The sequence below is a fragment of the Spermophilus citellus genome (assembly GCF_964194105.1).
Source record: "Spermophilus citellus genome assembly, chromosome: 12".
NCBI lineage: Eukaryota > Metazoa > Chordata > Mammalia > Rodentia > Sciuridae > Spermophilus > Spermophilus citellus.
In genome coordinates this window covers 75,298,943-75,317,245 of record NC_138198.1, presented here as the reverse complement: position 1 = coordinate 75,317,245, position 18,303 = coordinate 75,298,943, and positions in this window count along the sequence as shown.

Below are 18,303 nucleotides of genomic sequence, written 5' to 3'. Positions count from 1 at the left end.
CAAGGGTCCCAATAGTCCCCATAATAGCACGCCCTTAACGATCTTCCATTAGGCCACACTGCCTTTCAACAGCAGTACAGGCTGGAGACCAAGCCTTCCATCCATGGCCCTATGGGAGACATTCCAGATCCAAACTATAGCGGTGGTTAACTTACGTCCAGCACTGTACACACTTTCCTCTCTGGACAATCTTCAGTCCTGGTTGTGGACTCCAGACCCATGTGAGCTTTTTCTGACCTCACGCTTGGAGTTAAGGAACGTCATTCCATTTCTGAGTTCTGCCATCTGCCTTGTCATCAAAACATGAGTGTTCTGTGTGCACCTGGTGATACATGACTCTTGCTCTGTGAATCACCCAAAACACAAAGCAAATGGCCCTTTTGGCTTGGGAGTAGGAGTAAAGAATATAAGATGAAGTCCTCTCCTCCCTCCCCTTCTCCTTCATCTCTTCCCTTGGCACTGATTCAACTTTGATTTCAGGATTGATTATTCTATGTGCCCCTGCCTGAGCCCACTTGTCCTGGGGAGGTCATCCTTGATCTCACTTCTGAAAACCATCAGAGAGCTGCTCTGCTGTAATGTCCCAGTTTTGTCCTGGCCACGGGCTCCCAGATCCCTGTGTCTTTGACTGTTTGCCTGGGAAACACCATATGTGTGAACTAAGTTTATAAAGCAGTGTGTTTAAGAATAAATTTCAAGATGCTATTTTTCAGCATCCTATGAATCACTTAAACTCATTTGCAAAATAAACTGTTTGCCAAGGGGAAATTCATCTTTGATGACCGTAGAGAGAAGGAAAGTCATAATACATGGAGCTGTTCCTCTGGATAGTCAGGAGCTATTTCTGCCAGGAGGGATAAGAATGGGCAGCCATATAACTTTTAAATTCAAGTTCTCAAGGAATAAAAATATATATCACATGTATTATTATAGACTCAGATTCTAGTTTTCACTGCTGCATGGCATTTTGTCAAACTACGTGGACCATATGTTGGTCTTTCACCCAAAGTAGGAAGACAAATACTATAATAATAAAAATATATATTTTATAGTTACTATATATCTTGATTTCACCCCCCAAAAAGACATTTTTTTCAACACTTTTTAATTCAAAATATGTCTGGAAGATATTTCCCCGGAAGGAATGTGAAGCCAGAGAGTGTGCTGATGTGAGGCCCATGTATTTTTGGTGGGCAGAGGGGATCCAAGGTACAATGGAGATCAAGATCTGCCAGGGGTGTTGCTGGCAGATTTCGGACTCGTTGTTTTTATTTTATCAAGTTGTGCTGCCTTTTTGTGTCGGTGGGATTGTCCCCTCAATGATGCCTCTTCAGCTCTTTCTGCTCAGTGTGTTGTTTTTTTATGTCCTCATCCAGAGAAGAAAAGCTGGGGCCTGCTAATGATGATGAAAGGGACCCGCGAAAAGCAATCAGCACCACTTCATCAGGAGCAAAGCTAGTATTTAGGTCATTGCCGTGGATCAGAGCCCTTAGCATCGATCCCCCTCACTTTCTTCAGGGAGCACGCCAGCCTGTGCTGGGGAATTGTCTGGTGAAAGGTGGCATGTCACAGAAATGTGCACCTGGAATTGCTGACCCTTCAAGATGGATTGCAGCGGAGCAAGGAACTGCGGGAATGCCCTTGTTTACTCGCTGCAATAATTGTACAGATTGTGCTGGTTTCTCGTTTCCTGCACGATTTCTTTCAGCCATTCCAGACAGGGCCATATTTCTAAAATCAATTTTGATTGGGCCTCTGGGGATCAAACCAATCAAACTGACCTCATTGAGTGACCAGCATCTAAGCTCCACAGGATAATGGAGTGTTGAAAGTGTTCTGTGAAATGGGGTGCCTATGCAGACACAGAAGGGAAGTGGGCTATTGAGTTTGGGCTCAAAAGCAAGCCCCTTGTCTGTGCTGAATAGATACAGGGGCTCTGACTGTCCTGCAGAACACAGAATAAGGGAAATGTTGGTTCAAGCTAATCTGGTGCCATGCAGCCTAGTGAGTTGGAAGTGACTTGGATGTTGGCTGGACTTAATGCCAGCATGCATGCCTACCTGGTGTGCAGTGTGAATCATTTGTGTGTGTGTGTGTGTGTGTGTGTGTGTGTGTGTGTGTGTGTAAGCATGAGGATAGCAGGAGCCAAATCCTATGTCTGGTGTCACATATTATTTCATTGCTCTTTTTGTATTTTATTTTTACTCTGTGCCTTTAGCCTTCTGCATAGGAGTCCTGGGTACAGTGCACCAGGCAGGAGACATGAGAGCCAGGGGAATTTCTCAGTTTGCAATTTTCTGAGTTTGGAGATGGAGGTCGGGAGTTGGGTTAGGTGCCAATCAGTCACTTGATGTTGTTGAAAGCCTTGTCCTAGTTGTCACAATGGTGTTTCAGGACACTACATATATGGCCACATGTATGACCCTATCTCTAAAGACAAGACCTGTCCTTAATTAATTAATTTATTTATTTTTGCCCAATGGCCAAAACAGTACTCAAAGTCAATGAGCCATGGAGATAGTACCAACTTCTAAGAAAAAAGCCCAGAATAATAGCCCTGATTAACCTTGTGCCAAGCACTGCCCCAACACATGGGCACATGCATACGCACACACGCACATACACACACCTGTACACACAGACGCAATAAACCAGTGATTAAAGGGATACGATAAAAAGGGAAGTTCTACAGGAAGACCAATAACATGTGCCTCCTAATATGATGTAATACGAAGCTTACAATATCTCTCATGAAGTAATCTTTCAAAAAACTGACTGGTTTATGTATTTATTATACTAAAATTTTTATTATTGTTTTAGCAGGTGCTCCTACTTATATATAGAACAAAAAAGTTTACTGTAAAACAGTGTCTGAGGCCCAGGATGCAGCTCAGGGGTAGAGTGTGTGTTTAGTGTGTGTGAGTGAGTTCTTGGAGTCGAATTCTGACACCACACACGCAAAGCCACATTACACTGACAGCAGCCTGATGTACATTTCATGTTTACTTTGTCTAGTTTGCAGCAAGAGGCCACATCACCTCTACTATTTAGGTATGTGCCGATGTTTGCACAACAAAAAAATCCTCTAAGGATTCACTTGTTAGAACATGTCCCAATTGTTAGTAAGTGACACAGGGCTTCTGTTAGCTTTTCTATTTCTTCTTGAGTCAATTTAGCAAAATGAAAATTCCTAGGCAATCGTACACTTCATCTAGGATATCCAGTTTGTTTATAATTGTTCATAGAACACTCTTATAACCTAGTAGTGATGGTTTCTTTTTAACAGTTCTCCTTGGATATCAAAGCCTTTCCTCTGGGCTATGGAGAGTAAGGCAAGTGATTTTACTAATTGGAATCCTTTTTTTTTGTTGGCAAGTCAAACTAAAGTTTTGTCAATAAACTTAATCTTTCAAAGACAACATTTGATTTTTCTTTATTTCTCTATTTAATTTCTTTCATCTCCAGTCTTTGTAACTTACTTCCTTCTGCTTATTTTGGGTTTAATTTAACCCCTTTTGTTGTTGTTCCCCTTAATGTGGAACATTTTTTTAAGGCAAAAAATTTCTAGTTTCTTAAGGTGAAAAGATAAAGTTTTTGATTTGATAGCTTTATTATTTTTAATATAAATTCTGTGCTCTAGCTAAGCAGGGCAGGAAGAACTGTTATCAGACATGTAAATTCTGTCCAATATAAACTTATGTAGTTGTTGACTTACGGGATGCCATGATAGTATTTTTATGCTGTAATGAGCCTAGGTAATTATCTAATCCATTTCTACTCTGCTTTCCAGGAACCTGGGGCCCAGAGAGATTATTTGCCCTCACCAAAGTTACATATCCAAGGGAAGAGTTAGTAGTAGCATCTGTGCCCATGGATCTAAGCTTTACTAGCTTTCTGAACCACACTTATGATCTCTGGATAATCATAAGTGCCTACTTAGAAGGAAACTTGGTGCCTGCCAAAGAGAATAAGTGTGTCAAAATAATCCCATAAGAATCTTCTGCCAATATTCTACAGAGAGTCAGATTCAGAGTCCTGCTTGAGTCAAAAATGGTATGTTCTTTCCTAAAGATCAGAATCTCACAGAACATGATATAGGCCACTGCAGGAAGGATTAGGGATTCATGTATTAGGCAGGAAGTCTTGTTTCTAGAGAGATCGGTATTACAAAGGATTCTTAGCCTCCAGTTAGAGTTGGAGTCAGTCCTGGAGAAAATGAATTGGTCCTGGAGTCTCAGACAGAGCTGAGCTTCAAGGTAGGATTAAGCTGATACAACCACCCAGGTTAAGAGTATACAGGAGTTAGCAGGTCGTACAACAAAGCCAGGTGTGAAGGCAGCAGGAAACTGAGAAGGCTAATGCATTTCTTTGTTCTGGGACAATACAGGGTGGTACATCTGAGAGGCCAAGAGGGAAGTCCAGAAGCAAGGACAGGACAGATGTGGAAGAAGATAGAAACTAGGGAGGGAGTGGGAGTAGGAATAGTAAGATAAACCAGATGAATCCAAGTACTATGGAGAATGAACTTGCCCTCCAGAGACCCAAAGGAGACTTAAGGACATAATCTGGACTTGGTGGAAGTAAAATGGGCCAGGCAGAAGCTGATCAAGAGTCAAGGTAAAGACTATATCCCTGAATGGTCAGTGCCTGCCCCAGCATTGGGGTTGGGCATTCCCCTTCCACAAGTTCCCCTTATGACCAAGAGTCTTGCTAACATTAGAAGAATCATAATCACAGATTCCCTGTCTCCTCCTGTCCATGATTCAAAATTAGCCACTGTTCTCCTATATGTCACCATTCACCCCAGGAGAAAATGGGTCCAAATCCTGCCTTCCTCTTCCTTATCCCAGTGAAAAGGCTTTGGGATCCTAGGAGAACAATCAAAGGAGACCCACAAAAGCAACTGTAGATTTAGACACTAGGGCCCCAGGTGAGCAGAGTGATGAGGAACTATCCCTGATGTAGCCCAACTCCGGAAATGCCCTCCTCTAATGAAGGCAGCCAAGTTGGGCATGTGTCAACATCTCAAGTCCTGTTCCATCCGGGAGGACATGCGGTAGATTCTGAGCAAACAACTCGGGGTTCTGGATTGCAGTAGAAGAACCCTGAAGGTGGAGACCCTGAGCTTCTCCTTAATGGTAATTTTGTGTGGATTTAGCCTCAGCTGACATCCACAAAGACTAGCTCTCCTATGAGGAGTGGAAACACAGTTCATAGATTCTTCTTTCTTTATTTTGAGTTAGATCTTTAAATTTTTTTTTTAATTTTCTAATTTAATTATACAAAAGCATTTTGACACATTGTACACAAATGGAGCACAACTTCTCATTCCTCTGGCTGAACAGGGTGCAGAGTCACACTGGTAGCATAATCATACATGTATACAGGGTAATCATGTCCCTCTCATTCCACCAATCTTCCCATCCCCACACCTCCTCCCCTCCTCTTATTCCCCTCTGCACAACCCAACGTTCCCTCATTCTTCCCTCCCGCTCCCCACACTGTGGATCAGCATTGGCTTATCAGAGAAATTCTGACTTTGGTTTTTTTTAGGATTGACTTATTTCGTTTAGCATGATATTCTCTAGTTCCATCCATTTACCTGCAAATGCCATAATTTCATTCTCCTTTAATGCTGAATAATATTCCACTGTTTATATGTACCACATTTTCTTTATCCATCTGTTAAAGGGCATTTAGGTTGGGTGCATAGTTTAGCTATTGTGAATTGAGCTGCTATAAACCTTGATGTGGCTGCACCACTGTAGTATGTGGACTTTAAGTCCTTTGGAATTGAAGCTTAGTTGTTTTTGTATTATGCAGGAAGAGGAGGTCTCAATGACACCTTTCCCAATGTGCCCATAGAGAGTCCCTTGATAGTAGGATAATTTATAAGGAAATATTCCTACTTCAATTTTTCTTTACCCTATATTGAGATAGTAGTTAATGCATTGTAGTAACTGCCATGATACTAACAGGGAATCATTTGTCACGTTCTCTGTAAATATCTGACCACGAGTACTTGAAGACATTAAGAAATGGCACTTTCAAAAGTGGAGGTGGGGATAGATTGGGCAAGAGGATGACCATTTGTGGCCCGAAGAGAAAGCACAGCATTCTTAAATTCAATTATGCAGAAGGAGATTGATAGTTCTTTTTACTGAATGTTTTTCCACCCCAAAGAGAATATTTACATCTATGATATTTCTTCCTCAAGATGCATTCCATTTCTGGCTAATTGAGTCAGATTACAAATCAAATCTGTTTAATGTAAACAGAAACCCAGTTAGGCTTCACCCTTTCCACCTGAGTCACTCCGATAATTAAGTTCCTGATTTATCAGCCTCTCTCTCCCTCCCCTTCTTACTCTCAGATCTTTCCTCCGGTTGTCCATGGTCCATCCCCCTCACACCAGCTCTGTGGTGGTGAAGCTCCATGACATCATACATTATTAGATGCTCCAGTTAGGGAATCAACACCTCAAAGGCCACATTTGCTCTTTTAACTTATCTGCTTCACAACCATTGCAGCAAGGCACAATGAGAAATGCTTTTTTCAACAAATGATAGACTCTGCATCATGTTGTGGAATGTGAATTAATTTTAGGAATGCCTTTTCCAGTGTACAAAGCATCCTCCCATATCGTCTCATTGATCATTACATTAAAACATCCCTGGCCTGAGGCTGGGGCTCCGCAGTAGTGCACTTGCCTGGCATGTGTGAGGCACTGGGTTTGATTCTCAGCATCCCATATAAATAAATTAAATAAAGATCTATCAACAACTAAAAATATATATATTTTAAAAAATCCCTGTGGGTTTAGATCTGTTATTATCACTGAAGTTCATACAGGTTAAAGGGACCCATTCAAGGCTACAGAGGTAGTAAGTGGTAATCTGACAAATATAGATAAGATAGTCTCTGCACTCAAGTTGTCAGTTTTTTTTCCCCTTTCAACTATGTCACAAAAAATGATGAAATGATGCTATCCTTAATCATAAATTTTAAAAGTATTGTATTTAAAAAAATATTTATTTATTTATTTATTTTTAAGCGTAAATGGACCCAATACCTTTATTTATTTATTTATTTATTTATTTATTTATTTATTTATATGTGGCGCTGAGGACTGAACCCAGTGCCTCACACACGCTAGGCAAGTGCTCTCCCACTGGGCTACAACCCCAGCCCCCCAAATATTTGATTTTTATAGGCAATAATCTGGACCTAAACGATGGGTGAAGAACTGGTGGGGTCATCTTCAGTGTTAAAGGGTTCCGATGATTTTATTTCAGTGTACACAATGATTATAGGATGAGGAAAGGTAAGACACGGGAGTCTGTCCCCGAAGCTCCATTCCAACGGCACCTCTTGGCCCATGCTGTGTTGTAAGCACTGCATGTTGGACACAAGTCCATATGTGCAGACCGCAAAGCAAAAATGCCCATGACACATGTTGCTTTCACCAGAATAATGCTTCCACAGCACACCTCTATTCACATCCATTCAGTGGCCTTCCTGTTGTCTGCCCAAGGTAATCCAAACCCCATGTCTAGCACCCAGGAACTCCCCTTTAAGACTTATTTATCACCATCCCACTCCATGGGATTTTAGGCATTATTTATTCAACCATCCCCTAACAATGATGAGTTAACCCTCTTCCTGGATTTTCTAGACCTTTACCACTACATTATTTTCTTTCAGGGCTCAAATGCTACTTTGGGTAGAAGACTTCCATTTACCCTCACAAAGAAACAATTTCTTCTTTTTTAGAACATCCATGACTTTCCATCTACATTGATTTTGCTGCATGATCGCTTTTTATCCATTACTACTCTAGGTAGATCATTTTCCTTACTCCACCTGTAAGATGGTTGTGATAGATTTGAATCCAATGGGGTTTGCATTGCTATTCGTAAGCACCAAGCATCACGCCTTACACACTTGGTCTGTGCCAGCTGGATAATGACCCCCAAATATGTCCATGTCCTAATCCTCTGCACATATGACTTTACACAGCAGCAGGGACTTTGTAGGTATAACTGAATATCTTGAGATGAGATTACCATAGATTATCTGTATGGGCCTGGTGTAATGGAACTCTTTGTAAGAGCAGACATGAGTCAGAGGAAGGGACCACAAGCCAAGGAATGGGTGCAACACCAGAAGAAGGAAAAGAGAGAAGCAGACTCTCCCTTTAGAAGGAAGCTGCCCTGCCAATACCCTTACCTTAGCCCAGTGAAACCAACCCTGAACTTAACAACCTCCAGAACCATAAGAGAAAAAATTTGTGTTGCTTTAAACCACCGAGTGTGTGGTAATTAGCAATAGTAACAACAAGAAATGAATACGGTTCTTGGAAAAAAAAAAGTGTGTTGAATGAAAAATAAATGGATGACTATGAATAATTGAAAGGATGAATGAATGAACTCAGAAGGTTCTGAAATGAATCTCTGCTTTACAATGTTTCCTTGCTTCCTATGTCTCACCGCAGTGCAAGGTATTTCCAGAGAAAAATATTCTTGAATATTTTTCTGGAGGTCTGATTAAAAGGCAGATGCTTTAATCATCTCATTCTTCCTCTCTCAGTTCCTGGTAACTTTATTCTACTTTCTGTCTCTGACTTTTCTTGTCCTAGGTAATTCATAATGAGATACTCCTGCTGTATTTGGCCATTTGTATCTGGCTTATTTTACTTAATGTAATGTTTTTAGGATTCAAGCATGCTATAACAGAATCAGAGTTTCATTCTTTACCATTCTTGATTGTTAATAGTAATTGCAAATATGTGGGGTTCTGAAAGAAGAGGATGCTTATCCCCCCAAACCAGGTGTCCCACTATTCTAGAAGGCTCAGGGCCTGAAGAATAGAGGAGAAGACAAGACTCAGCAGACATGGAGGACTTAAAGGACCTGGTACATAGGGCCTCTCGGAGGCACAGGAGGAAGATCTTGGTTACAGAGAGAGTGGCCCAGTGCTGTCTCCTGATCCTTGATCCAGTGCACACCTTGACCTGGGAAGGTGAAGAGTGGCAGGATGCGGAAAGACCAGAGTCATCAAAATCACACCTCAACACCCTGGTAATCTTCTTTGACCTGCCAGAACTCCTTCCCCAGCCTCAAAAACAAACAAACAACAACAACAACAAAAAAAAACCTTCTGTTACTAGGGGTAAATTCTCATTATTTTCAGGAACCAAAGCTCCTGAATAACATACTTGACTTTGATATACCATAGTGATTTAAAACTACTTTTCAAATGCAGTACCAAAATGCACAAAATAATAATTCAAAAGGGTTAATGTGTGACTTTCCCACTATCTCTTATATACAGAGAAAGGTTAAATTAATTGGAATGGTCACTGGGCCACAAATCAATTACTACTTAAGGTTACTCTTAAACTTAACTATCAAACTCTTCATATCCCCTAAAATACAATCTTAACTGTGGTCTTTTGCAAAAGTAAACCATCTCTTTTGTTAAAGCGTGCGAGCACACACACGTACACATATATCTCTTCATGGGCTGTTAACTGAGAGCCGATCATCTCCCTCATTTTCTCAAATAGCATATATCATTCACATGGAGCCAGAGCATAATTTGAATGAAATAGAATGAGATTTTCCTTAGCTTCAAATGAATTGGAGTGGAAGATGATAATGCTTTCTATTTTTTCTTGTCCAACAAGCCCAGCTCTTAGCTCCAAAAAAAGAAGAAAAAAAATTTCCACAGTGTTTCAGATTTAAATACATTATATTTAATGTAGTTTCTAAATTTTAACTACTTCTTATTCTTTTAACTGCTTAGAAAGACATACGGAGGTTTTAAGATCTTCCAATTGAACTGAAGTCAAACCTACAGATGCCAGCAAGAACGGTGTAAATGGACCTATTTAGAAAGGATCTCTGAGCCCTTTGGGTCTCCATGGGGGACATGCATCTTTGTGCATAACTAAGAAAATTTAAAAATTAAAATTCCAAACAAACAAAATGACTTTAATTAAACATCTCCTAAGAAAAAGAGAGAAAGACAGAAAATTCTTAGGTAAAATTTCCAAGTAAACCATTCTTTACATTTGGATATAATTTTACACTGAACTAGAATAGTACTTTACTTACTACCAGGATCTATTTTTGCCAGCACTAAGAAATGCTTTGGGGAAAAATAAACAAGGACATTCTAAATTAAGTTGCATAAATAATTTTCACATTTTCTACTTGAGCGTCTATCTATGTGCATATTTCATTGTCTGCCATATTCTCTATGAAGGGGCAGCCAACTGTTTTATTCCGTATGCCTGTTCAGATACTGCTGCGTGGTTTAAATTGCATCTACTGTTTTTGTAACTCACTAATGTTTGCTTCTATGCCTCTTGTATTTCTTCATCTCACAGATTTTGTTCAGTTCTACAATTCCTGTATCATCCTTGGCTGTAAGTTGATAATAGTTGTCTTATTCTCATTGGGGACGTTACCCCATATTTTATCTGTACTAGTAAAATATGGAAGGTCTCCTCATAGCCTAGTATTTCTTTAGGCTGCTGATTGGTGTAGCAAAAAAAATGACAACACAGATATTTGTGAAGCAAATGGAAATGATCCTTCCTTAAGATCACAGGTTCAGGGACGTAGCCATAAGAACAAAGAAGTGGTAATACTCTTGTGACAATCGATTTTACTAGCTGTCCTAGAATTACCTATTTTAAATAAAGATTATATATTAGGCAGAAGGTTTCAGCTCTGATGAAGCCCACAGGAAAAGTTCCATTTTCTCTTATCCTTTCCTGAATGCTTTTACAAGAGACCTTTGATGCCCATGTTTTGGTTAAAGCACATGTTTGGCAGCCATCTGCACAAAGCACCAAACATGAACTTCAAGGGCAAGAGAGCCGCATTTGGAAGATAACTCATGTGCACACTATAAATATTTCAGAGCAGATTGTGTCTCTGTAGATTCTGAGGGAGTTGTGAAGCTCCAACACCCTGCCAGGAAGTAGTTTTGAGACCTTGACCTTCACTTTTCTGAGTCTTAGTGCCTATCTTTTTGCCTTTCCATCTTCTTATTTATTTGTTAAATGCAATTAATAATCTTCTCAGTCTACCAAGTTTGAGATATTTTAGGATATTTTGAGTTACCAGAAACACGACATTTGTTCACTCAACAAATATTTATTGAGCAAATACCTTGTTCCTGGTGCTATGCCAAGTACTGGGCAATATAAATGTAGCCATGACAGATGTTGCCTCTGCTCTTATAGATACCACATAAAAGTGTTGCTACTCATATTATTAGAACTATTACTTAATATCTACTACTTCCTTTTACTACTATAATATTGGCAAATACTTATAAGAAATTGCTATTATTTGTGTAACCAATGACAATCTTTTTAACATGACAGTATTTGGGAGCATCTTCATTATTGTTAAATGATTTCTTTCACTTTTCAAAACATCTGTTGACAATTTTGTAGACAATGATACAATCGTCATCAATTTCTATAATTAGATTTTTTACTTTTAATTTGATTCACACTGCACATCTCAGCCCAACATGTCAGGACCAATAAGAACTATCCACATACACACAAAAAAAAAATAGGATAATCTTAAAAGAAATCATGTATCAGATCTCCACGCATGTGTTCAGTTTCTATTTTTAATGCTTTTATGAAAAGTGTTTTACATGGAAAATAATGAAGTCTTTGGAATTTGAATTTTCTTAAGTATCTGGTATATGCTAGACATTGGACATCCATCATCTGATTGAGATACCCTGGTGCTCCATGACAGCGGTTACTATACCCACTTTGGAGATGAAGGGTGAGAGGTTGTGTCTTTTCAGACTCAGTCAATTGCAACCTAAAGCCAATGCTCCTTCCACTGTACCCAATTATGTTCTGTCTGTTTAGCTACCACAAGAAAAATTTTTTAATGTCACTCAGTTAATATGTGATTGATCAATAGGGATCTGATGACAGTTTAATTGATGGTTCCTTGGTAAGCAGGTGAATTTTCCAGCTTGACAAAAAGATCAGGAGCTGGCTTTGTCTCCATAAAATCAAAGGCTTATCAATATATGGAGACCTTTACTGAAATTAAACAGAAATGCCTTCTATGAGAAGTGATTGGCATGGTGGCTGCAAGAACAGGGATATTCTCCAGTCTGTCAGTTGTTCTGAGACGTTAGCTGCATAAGAACCACCTCAGAAACTTGTTAAAACACAGATGTCTGGGGTCCTGCTCTTTACCAACTCCCACTCCCAAGTGGGTTTCCAATTCAGTGGTTCTGCAATATCACCTGAACATTTATATTCCTGACAAATTTCTGCATGGTGTTTGAAACCAGCACATTATGTTGAGCTATCTGGGGAAGTTGTCAATGAAGACAAGGAAGTTAAAAGACATTCTTTTTCCAATTTCAACAAAAATTGATGTAAAGGGTGACCTTCAAATCAAATGTACATATATATATTTATATGCATATACATATATTCACACATTATATATGTAAATAATGTAATATATTTCATAAATATATGTGTATATACACATATATAAATATATACATACCTGCATACACACACACTTTATATTGATGAAAGTGGTCTCTGTTGGAAAAAAATGACTTCAAAGACTTTTACTCTGAGGAAGAAAACATGAGCCTAGGGGTAGAAGGCTACAGAGATGTTTGAACTGAATATTGGTATGTACTCTGGTGGAGACTGAACTGTGCTGGTATTTCAATTGAGGTTGCTATTATTTTTGTTACTTTTGGATTTCCAAATTCTATAGGTTTTGGATGGCCCACCATAGGCTTCCTTTCCCAAAAAGCTTGTAATTTTTTTCACATATATTTTTGCGGACCAGAGGTTTTCCAGGAATATAGATATGGTATCAGAGCCAAAATGCTATATAAAGAAATTCTTATCAAATCTAGTGATAATGACCCCAAAAGTAGAAAATCAAGATGACCTGGAAATTTTACGTAGAATGGATGAAATAAAGGTGTGGGGGCCTAATAAAAACTCCTTGCAAAGTTGTATCAAATCTCTTTTCTGAATGTGTCTGAACATTATGGCTAGTGGAAGAGCTACCAGTCCTCAATGTTAAAGTTCCTGAAATCAAACAGTCTTAAGCGAGAGAATTCTTTCAGGCATTTTACTAATAAAATAAAGCCCTCCATCTTTCCTTAAATTAAACAAGCTTGTCTTTGATCATATCAAACACAGAGTTCACCTTACCAAGTTCTTCCCGTTGGGGCTCTCTATTTGAATTCTGGTAGTGTCAATCCACTGGTTTTCTTTTGGGGTCGGGGAGCCTATTCATTCCCCATGGAAACTATAATCAGTTGGACGCCTTCCTGAGAGGTTATAAAGTGGGAGGTGAGAATGTGCAGAGGTACTGCAACATAAGGTGAGAGCTTGCACAAAGGGGTACCTAAGCACATGATGTTTGGGGGTCCCGTCTCCTGTGTTGAGTCCATTCCTTCCCTGGAGGAATTGCAGTCAAAATGCACCCCTCTAAGTTACCATGTATAGCTTGAACACAAGCTTTCATGTGTTCTCTAGTCTTGTACTTTCCACATGGCCAAGTTCATGGGAAGTCATTTCTGGGGTGTCATTAGTGCTTCAGTGGTTTGTACTGTAACCTTAAATTAGCTAGCTGTACAGTTTTATTCTTGAAACACAATGTAAGAGAATGCTCATGTTCTAATCCCAAGTAAGTTCATAGTGGCTGATTTGGCTAAATCAGACAATGAGGAAATTGAATGAAAACTTGCTGAAATGTGCTTCTCAAATGAGCTCAAGTGGGTGAATTCAAGGCAGAAATCCGGTGAACTGGCATCTGAAAAGTCAGAATCATAGATAATGAAGCAACGCTTCTTTTTTTTTTTTTGTAGGGTTTTTTTTTGTTGTTGTTGTTGAACACTGATCTCTATTTTAAAAAGACTACAGTCACACCCACTGTGATGTATAACTAAACAGAACAAATAAAAATTTAAAAAAGAAAAGAAGACCACAGTCCTGGGTTGAAGGGGAAGTTATCATAGGTTTGGACAAAAGGAATAAATAGATGGTGTTCTGAATTAATTAAAATGTTCACTTTCACGAAATATTCTGGCATCTTTGGTGATGACAACCTAAGCTCATCAGCAGGATGTAACTATGAGACAAATATCTGAATTAACAGCTTACCTTTAGAAACCCAAGGTTATGTGATAGCTACAAATGTAGAAAGTTCTCCAACTGCTAGGATAGTGTGAAGGTACCAAAATACCTAAGATAAGTTATTTAGCTCCATTAGTTGTTTTTTTCAGGATTGTTAAGCAAAGTTTCATGATGCAGGAACATAAAACAGAACAATTTTAAAGTCATTTTCTGACTCCTTATCCATAAGCACAATTTAACGTTACTTCTCATTAACATGCACATCACTGAAAAATCTTTAACCTCTGTGCACAGGCATTTTTTCAAGAAGTGGTTCCTAGACATAGATGTGCATTGGAATCACCTGGAGAAGTTATTAAAACATAAGTTTCTGGCCCTCATCCCACAGTTTTTCAGTCAAAAAGGCAGGGCTGAAGTGTTAATATTTGCATATCTGTTAACTTGCCAGGTGATGATGAAGCTGTAGGTTCAGACTCTAAAAAGAGACCTTAGAAAGAGACTGGTGATGAGGTGGCAAAATCCTCAACTAGGAGTTGTGGGACCTAAAATTCTTTCTATTCGTTTTTAGTGTCAAACCACTTATTTTTGATTTTGTTTTGTGTGGGGGGCGGGGAGGCAATGTGTCTTTTTTGTTTATTTGAGACCAAGGATTAAACTCAGGGGTGCTTAATCACTGAGCCACATAGCCCCAGCCCTTTTTATATATTATTTGAGAAAGGGTCTCACTAAATTGCGTAGGGCCTTGCTAAATTGCTGAGGCTGACTTTGAACTCACAACCTCCTGCATCAGCCTCTCTAGCCACTGGTATTATAGGCATGCACCACCATATCTGGGTAAAAGCTTGCCTTAATAGCTTCTTAACTAGTAAATGGAGAATTCTGCCCCATAGTGCTGATTAATGGTACTTTATCAACTCTCCCTATGTATTTTCTAACTGAAGGCTTGAAGAAAACAGGAACATAAGTTTTATTATCAATCCATTATTTCATAATCAGTGAACATTCAATTTCCAAATCAATAGACCATATCTTGGAAAGACGCTGACTGTCCGGTTAGGGCCAACTCCTAATCCACGCTCCATCACTCAAACCCTCTCAGATTCTCAGATGACTACACAGTCTCTCCATGACCTTTTCGTCTGATTTAGTCTGAGCTGCATGGATTCAAGACTATTTGGTCTGGGGATTTTAAGGAACTGGGAAGGCTCATTGATTATTTTCCTTTGGATTATGCCACATATGTTAAAGTCACTAAGCAATGACATCTGAAAAAATCTCATTTGCCAGAGGAAAGGAAAAACGAACATTTGGATCTTATATTTCAGACCAGAAATGGAAGAACAGAATGCAACTGGGTGGGCTCACATGAAAGTCATTATTAACTGTGTTATAATATTAATTTGTTACATACTTCCTCCTCCTGGACATGCTAGGATAGTGTGAAGGCACTAAAATACCTAAGATAAGTTATTTAGCTCCATTAGTTGTTTTTTTCAGGATTGTTAAGCAAAGTTTCATGATGCAGGAACATAAAACAGAACAATTTTAAAGTCATTTTCTGACTCCTTATCCATAAGCACCATTTAATGTTACTTCTTATTAACATGCACATCACTGAAAAATCTACTGCCTCACACAGAAAACTCCACAGCTAACCAATGGTTTTACCTGGAGAATACAGACAATTTCCATATGCAGAGCCATGTGACCATCCTTCAAGTAAACCAGTTTGGAATATCATTTTCTCTTTGGCATTTTTACCCTCTCACAAACAATGAGGAATGACCAGCTTGCATTTGTGGATGGGGATATTAGAGAAGCATTTGCAAGTGTCCAGCCATTTCTGGGCTAACTCTTTGCATTTTTTTTTCTTTGGGTATCATTTTCTGGAACAGACAAGCATTTATTTAGGTTTAAAATCAACAAAACCAAAGTCTTTTGATCAACAGGGAAAAAAAAAAACATCAAGTTTGCAGATAGATTAAGAAAGATATTTTTCTAGAGTTGTAATTACAATTTCAAACCCTACATAAAAGTTCCCTTTTATTTCTGCAAAGTTATTTCATCTCATATTTGGAAAAGGAGCCTCTAAATATTATATAATATGGTGCACTTAGAAGATGACATGAACAAAATATAACAAACCAGAACGCATTTATGAGGACTATCAAAGCACAAGCTAAAACACTTTTCCCTTAAATAACCTTTCTGCTAAGAAAAGAAATCATTAAGGCTAATATTACGAATATAGATTTTCAATAAAGTAGAACCAATTAGCTCTCCATTTTAAATAACACCATCTCTATTAGATGGAAATTGCTTATAACAATAATACAATGAAATTCTGTGTCGCCCAAAAGTTTTCGTACACTTCACAATTTCAATGATCTCTTTAAACACGATGAAAAGCTGTTTTCTGGGTGTGATGATGATATTGTGTAATTATCCTGTTAAATGTCATGTAATTCAGGAAGAAAGAAATAATACTACCTTCTATTTGAACAGTACTTTACAGGTTTTTTTTAAAAACAATTTTATGGAGATACAATTCATATACCTTAAAATTCACTCAATCATGTACAATTCAATTATTTTTAGTGTATTCATAGATATATACAACCATTGCCACACTTAGTTTTATAACATCTTTATCTCCCCCAAAATAAGTCTAATTTTTAGTTTTTGCCCCTCTTTCTACCTGCCAAACTCCTTAGCCCTAGTGAATCACTTATCTATTAAAACTTCTGTAGTCTGAACATTCACACGAATGGAATATGAGGTCTTTGTGACTGTCTTCTTTTACACAATGTTTTCAAAGTTCATTCATGTTGTAGTATGTATCCGCCTGACTCCTTTATATTGCCAAATAATATTCCATTATATGACTATATCAAGTTTTATTTACCCATTTCTCTGCTGACAAGCATTTGGGTTGTTTTTTTCCTTCGAATATTAATAAATAATGCGGCTATGAACATTCGTGCACAAGTTTCATGTGGACCTATATTTCCATTTCTCTTGGATGTATACCTAGGAATAGAAGTGCTGGGTCATCAGCTATCCCATTCCTCAGTTTATACCCAAAAGGACTTAAAATAAGCATACTGAGTGACGCAGCCACATCGATGTTTATACAGTTCAATTCACAATAGCTAAACTATGGAACCAATCTAGATGCCCTTTAACAGATTAATAGATACAGAAAATATGGTGTAGACACACAATGGAATATTATTCAGCCTTAAAGAAGAATGAAATTATGGCATTTGCAGGTATATGGATGGAGATGGAGAATATCATGTTAACTAAAAAAAAGCCAATCCCAAAATACTAAAGGCCAAATGTTTTCTCTGATATGCCCATGCTGATCCATAATGGGGCAGGGAGAGCTAGGGAAAAATAGAGGAACTTTGGATTGAGCAGAGGGGAGGGGAGGGTGTGTGCGGGGGAGAAGGATGGCGGAATGAGACAGACATTATTATTCTATGTACATGTGCGATTGCATGAACGGTATAACTCTGCATGGTAGACAGAGAAATGAGAAGCTGTGCTCCATTTGTGTCTAGTGAGTTTAAATGCATTCTGCTGTCATGTATAACTAATTAGAACAAATAAAACAATTTTAAAAAAATAAGTGCTGAGTCATATGATAACTCCATGTTTAATTGTCTGGGGATCTGCCAGTCTGTTTTCAAAAGTGTCTACAACATTTTACATTCCTTTGCACAGGGTATGAATGCTCTGATTTATTCACATTCACCCAAAACTTGTTATTTTCTGATATTCTCTTCTAGCCATCTTAGTGCATATGAAATGGTATCTCACTGTAGTTTTGATTTGCATTTCCCTCTTGAATAATGATGTCAAACATCGTTTTGTGTGCTTATTGGTCATTTGTATATCTTTCTTGGGGAAATGTACATTCTGATCCTTTACCCGTTTTTAATTGAGTTGTCTTTTAATTATTGAATATAAGAGTTGCTTAAAAATTACAGAGAACAATCCCTATGAGACATATGGTAAAGGTTTTCTCCCATTTGGTAACTGTTTCGTTCTCTTGATGGTATCCATTGAAACAAAAAAGTATTTAACGAATGAAATTCAATTTATTTTTTTTCTTTTGTTACTCCTAT